The sequence below is a fragment of the Mus caroli genome, unplaced genomic scaffold, assembly GCF_978045245.1.
Source record: "Mus caroli unplaced genomic scaffold, Mus_caroli_1 scaffold_17, whole genome shotgun sequence".
Classification (NCBI taxonomy): domain Eukaryota; kingdom Metazoa; phylum Chordata; class Mammalia; order Rodentia; family Muridae; genus Mus; species Mus caroli.
In genome coordinates this window covers 88,519,638-88,525,661 of record NW_028227272.1, presented here as the reverse complement: position 1 = coordinate 88,525,661, position 6,024 = coordinate 88,519,638, and positions in this window count along the sequence as shown.

Here is a 6,024-nt window from a genome sequence, read left to right as displayed (position 1 = left end):
CGTTCTCGAGGCCATTCTCAGGTCCTCACTGTTACTTTTGTTGTTGTTTTGAGACAGGGTCTCACTATGTAGCCCTGGCTACCCTGAGGTTGTAGACCAGGTTGACCTTGATCTGACTGCCTCTGGTTCCCAAGTGCAGGGATTATAGACATGGGCATCTCTCATAACCCGTGTTACTGTGTGTGTGATGTGTGGGTGCACAAACGTGTGCAGGTGTGTGTGTGTGTTTGTGGAGGCCAGAGGTCAGCCTCAGATATACCTCAGAACTGTCTACCTTGTCTTTTGAAGCAGTTCCTCACTGGGACCTGGGGATTCACAAGTTAGACAAGCTGTTCATCTGCAGGAACCCCGCCGTCTCTGCCTCGCTAGCACTGTGAGTGCAGGCATGTGCCATCGTGCCTGGAGTTTTACTTGGGTTCTGTAGATGAAATTCGGCTACGAACACTTGCCTGGCAGGCTCTGTTCTTCGGGCCCCCTTGCCGCGTGAACTTTTCTCTTGCCGCTGAGGAAGACATGAGAAGATTTTTCCATCATAAGATTTGTTTTTCCGGGCTGGTGAGATGGCTCAGTGGATAAGAGCACCCGACTGCTCTTCCGAAGGTCCAGAGTTCAAATCCCAGCAACCACATGGTGGCTCACAACCATCCGCAACGAGATCTGGCACCCTCTTCTGGAGTGTCTGAAGACAGCTACAGTGTACTTACATATAATAAATAAATCTTAAAAAAAAAAAAAAGATTTGTTTTTCCTCTTTAAGAAGCGGATATGCATAAACTAAATTCTTCAAGGCTGAAAAGCTGATGATATCTAAGCACATAGCTTGGCCTCTTAAGTAGGAAACTCAAGAGTGTTTGCCATGGACAGGTTGAATTCATGTTCTCTGCATTTCCAGTCAATTCAGGATCATGTAACATATATTTTATGTGTATAAATATCTTTTCTGCATGTATGTATAGGAACCACACATGTACCCAGTGCAAGGAGAGGCCAGAAGACAGTGTCAGATTCCCTGGAACTGGAGTTACAGATGACTGTGAGCTGCCGTGTGTGCTCTGTGAACCAAACCTGAGCTCTCAGCAAGAGCAGCCAGTGCTCTTAACTGCTGAGCCGTCTCTCCAGCACAGCGTTTATATTCATCATTTTAGATGTAAACATGTCATAGGAAACAGTTTCTGCCAGCCTCACAGGTTTATCCCAAGTCTTGTATGTGCTGTCCTGGGTACTCTTGAGTACGCCTCTGATCAAAATCGTGAAGGTTTGTTAGGCGGTGGTGGTGGTGGACACCTTTAATCCCAGTACTTGGAGGCAGGGGCACGTGGTTCTCTGTGAGTTCAAGGCCAGTCTGTTGTATAGAACCAGTTCCAGGACAGCCAGAGCTACACAGAGAAACCCTGTCTTGAAAAGCAAAAACAAACAAACAAACAGACAAAAATAGTGAAGGTTTGAGCTTCTTTTAGTATTATTTGTATGTGTCTGGGTAAGTTCTGTCCACCATATGTGACCTAGGGCTCAAATTCAGGTCTTCAGACTTGGCGACAAGGGCCTTTACCCAGTAAGTCATCTCACTGGCTCTCGATTTTGGACATTTTAATCTCAAATGACAGCCTGTTAAACTCTGAAGGACATCTCTGAGGTGAATTCTATAAGCAGAGAGCTATATTCTGTTGTTGAGCAACGTACAGGTTAAGTGCACTGCTTCAGTGAGGGCCACCACTGCATCGAATGATGGCAGAGGTTAGACACTGTCTTAGGGTTTCTATTGCTGTGATGAAACACCACCACCAAAAAGCAAGTCAGAGGGGGCAGGGCTTATTCACCTCACACTTCCACATTGCTGTTCATCACTGGAGGAAGTCAGGACAGGAACTCAAATGGGGCAGGAGTCTGGAGGCCTGAACTGATGCAGAGGCCATGGAAGTGTGCTGCTGACTGGCTTGCTTGCTCTGCCCACATTTTTATAGAACCCAGGACCACCAGCCCAGGGAAGGCACCACCCACAATGGGCTGGGCCCACCCCCATTGATCACTAATTGAGAAAATGCCTGACAGCTGGATCTCATGGAGGCATTTCCTCAATGAGGTTCCTTCCTCTCTGATGACTCTAACTTGTACAAACATCACTGTTAAACTACAACCTTTCCTTTCTTACTTAGCCCCAAACATAAATAACTTTAAAAGTCTCACAGTCTTTACAAATTCAAGCACATTAAAATTTCAGTCTCTTTAAAATATCCAATTTATTTTTAAAATCCAGTCTTTTAAAATTCAAAGTCTCCTCATCTGTGGACTCCAGTGAAATCGTTTCTTACTTCAAGAGGGAAAAATCAGGGCCCAGTCACAAGCAAAGCAAAGCAAAAGCAAACTCCAGCCATCCACTGTCTGGGATCCATGCATGATGTGGACTCCTCCAAAGGGCTTGGGTCACTTTTCCAGCTCCTCCTTTTGTAGTGCGGATTGGCCTCTGGGTTCTAGCTGGCTCCACTCCACGCCACTGCTGCTACTGTTCGTGGTGCTCAGCCCACGATGCTGGCATTTCCAAAACGCTGGTGTCTTCCGCTGCAACTGGCCGAACTTTCATCAATAGCTTCTCACTGGGGCCACACTTTCACCAATAGCGTCTCATAGGCTCTCTCCATGGTGCCAAGCCTCAAATTCTTTTGCACTGAATGGGACTGGGGCTTCAGCTGTCACTGAGAATGCACTTTCCCTCAGTGGCTTTCCATGGCTTCTCTCAGTGCCAACCCTCAGCTGCTCTGCATGACCTCTTCCTACCTTCAAAACCAGTACCACCTGGGTGACTCTTACACATTACCAAGTCCTGCTGCAGCACGAGGTACAACCTTGGCTATCTCTGGAACACAGCTTCTCTGTGTTCTCAGAACACACTTCCCAGAAGATGTCACCTCAGTGATGCTGGTCTCTTCTTAATCACCACTAATTTCTTAGCTCCAGCTGACCAGCATCAATTGTTCCAGTAATACAAAGGTTTCACTTTTGGAGTTCTGGTATCTTGTTAATCACAGCTGATTCTTCAGCCCCAGCTAACCACAACCACAGAATCTTAAACCAAAATAGAAAACGGTCCTGATAGAGTCTTTAATCTTCCCTCTGAAGTGTCCCAAGCCAGGCCTCCAACCTCTGCACTGCTCTCAACGTTTTTATTTCCCAAGCTCCCACAGAGCTGTAAACACACAGTCGCTCTTCTAGCCCAAAGTTCCAAAGTCCTTCCACAATCCTCCCAAAAACATGGTCAGGGCTGTCACAGCAATACCCTATTATACTGGTACCAGTGTGTCTTAGAGTTTTTATTGCTTTGACAAAACACCATGGCCAAAAAGCAGGTTGGTGACAAACGCGTTTATTCAGCTTATACTTCCACATTGCTATTCATCATTGAAAGAAGTCAGGACAGGTTGATGTTCGAGACAGAGTTTCTCTGTGTAGCCTTGGCTGGCCTCCAACTCAGAAATCCGCCTGCCTCTGCCTCCCAAGTGCTGGGATTAAAGGCATGCGCCACCACTGCCTGGCTACTCAGCCTGCTTCTTATGGAGTCCAGGACCACCAGCCCAGGGATGGCACCATCCACAATGGGCTGGGCCCGACCCCATCGATCAATACTTGAGAAAATATGCCTTATAGCTGGATCTCATGGAGGCATTTCCTCAACTGAGGCTCCTTCCTCTCTGAAGACTGTAGCTTATGTCACCCTGACACACAAAACCAGCCAGGACAGTCATGAAAGTAGAAGCTCATTGAAATAGAGCTTGGGGGTGTGTGTGCTGGAGTTGAACCTACACAGTGCATCGTGGGTCACTGAGCTACACAGCCGTGGCCTACGAATCATTCGTGCCACTCCATGAACTGTGTTCTTCCTGTGAGGGGAAAGCAGAGGGGTTGACTCGCTGCCATGGCTGACAGGCCCGGCTCCTTTCCTCTGAGAGTTGCTGAGGGAAGCGGGGCAGGGTTATCTCATCTTGGAGTCATTCTTCGCTGTGAGGAAATCACGACACAATTTCTCTTCTTACAGCCCACTCCCATTTTCTGAGAAATAGCTTTCTATGACGTGTTTGTTTTATTAAGAACGAGCTAATTCGTTTGCACAGGCTGTTTAATGTTTAAAAGAGTCCACATTCCCCTTCCCAATCCTTGAATTTCACAAATGCTCACACTAGCTTTCTAGGTATTAACAAATGGTATGTATTCAGAGGGTACGGAGTAGTGCCTCTCTCTCTCTCTTTCTTTTTTTTTTTTTTTTTTTTGGTTTTTTCGAGACAGGGTTTCTCTGTATAGCCCTGGCTGTCCTGGAACTCACTTTGTAGACCAGGCTGGCCTCGAACTCAGAAATCCGCCTGCCTCTGCCTCCCGAGTGCTGGGATTAAAGGTGTGCGCCACCACGCCCGGCTGTCTCTCTTTCATTTTTTTTTTATTTTGTTTTTCTTTTCTTTTCTTCTTCAAGACAGGCTTTCTCTATGTAACCTTGGCTGTCCTAGGATTCACTATGTGGACCAGGCTGTCCTGGATCTCAGAGAGATCTATCTACCTGTCTCTGCCTCCAAAGGGCTGAGATTAAAGGCATGGGTCACCATGCCAGGCTGTTTAAAAAAAAAAAAAAAACACATACTGAAATGACTAAATTAGGCTAAACAGCAGCTAACCATTCCCAGATGTCCTCCACTTCTTTTTTTCCCTTTAGGAAGCCTTGGATTTGACCCCAGATACACTCACTTCTTAGATTTTCTCCCATGGTTGGTTCTGAGTCCCAGTGGACCCTGGTTTAGAAAACACCAAACCTTTGTCCGCAGAGCAAGGGCAGGACAGGTTCCCGAGACCACTCGTCACAGTGTGGCCCCCATCGATCAGGATGCTTTGTACCTCACCTCGTTCAACAGACACTGTTGACACGCTACACTGGACTCGATGTTACAACCCTCTTGCAGCTGAACACTAGACAGAACTTGAACTCCGCCCTCGGAGGCCACGTGAAATACCAGCAAGAGCAAAAGCAAGAAGGACATGTTACCAGAGGCTGGTGAGATGGCTCAGTGGTTAAGAGTGCCGACTGCTCTTCCAAAGGTCCTGAGTTCAAATCCCAGCAACCACATGGTGGCTCACAACCATCCGTAACAAAATCTGATGCCCTCTTCTGGAGTGTCTGAAGACAGCTACAGTGTACTTAAATATAATAAATAAATAAATATTAAAAAAAGACATGTTACCAGACAGACAGACTAGACTAGACCCTTGCTTGCATAAGCCCCATCAGATGACTTAGAACTCTCTGTATATATCCTTAAAGGATCAGGAAGTCACCCCAGATATTGATTTGGAGTCAATATCTGGATCCAATACAATACACTTCAGCCAGTAGTGGGGCTAGCCCGTGCGGGGTCGGAGTGACGAGGGTGTGTAGTGGCTGAGGAGCTCTGACTGTCTCACTCTCCCTCAGCATTCCTGCAGTGGGTCATCGTCCCCCCTTTTATGACTGCCAGTTTAGGCACTCAGCTTCTGGGTGGCCTGAGTCATTTTTCTGCTCTACATAGATAGCTCTGGGAACAGCATGTCCTATATTCTCTCCTCCGCAGTTCCCTCTTGGGTCCAGAGAGGTCGGGTAGCTCGTTGGTCACTTAGCCTTTCTCCATGACCTGCTGTTGATTCAGCCCCACTTATGCTGAGGACTCAAGACCTTTCAGGGACCCAGGAAAAGTACAGTGTCAAAGAAACATGGGAAACCCTGGACGGAAGTAGGGCAAACATCTTTTTAGTTCCCCACTGTGGGAATTTTAAAAATTAGAGCTCTATAAAATGTGCATTGTGGGACAGGGGTGGCTTGGTTGGTACTGTGCTTGCCTTGGAAATACAAAGACCTGACTTCAATCTCCCAGCACACAAGTTAAAATAATTAAGTTTTTCGCTGTGAAAGTTACACTGGGGCTACGGATACTGTAGATTCCTGGAGCTCTCTGGCTGGCCAGCCTGGCCTAATTGGTGAGTTGTGGGCCAGTGAGGGACCCTCTCTTAAAAACC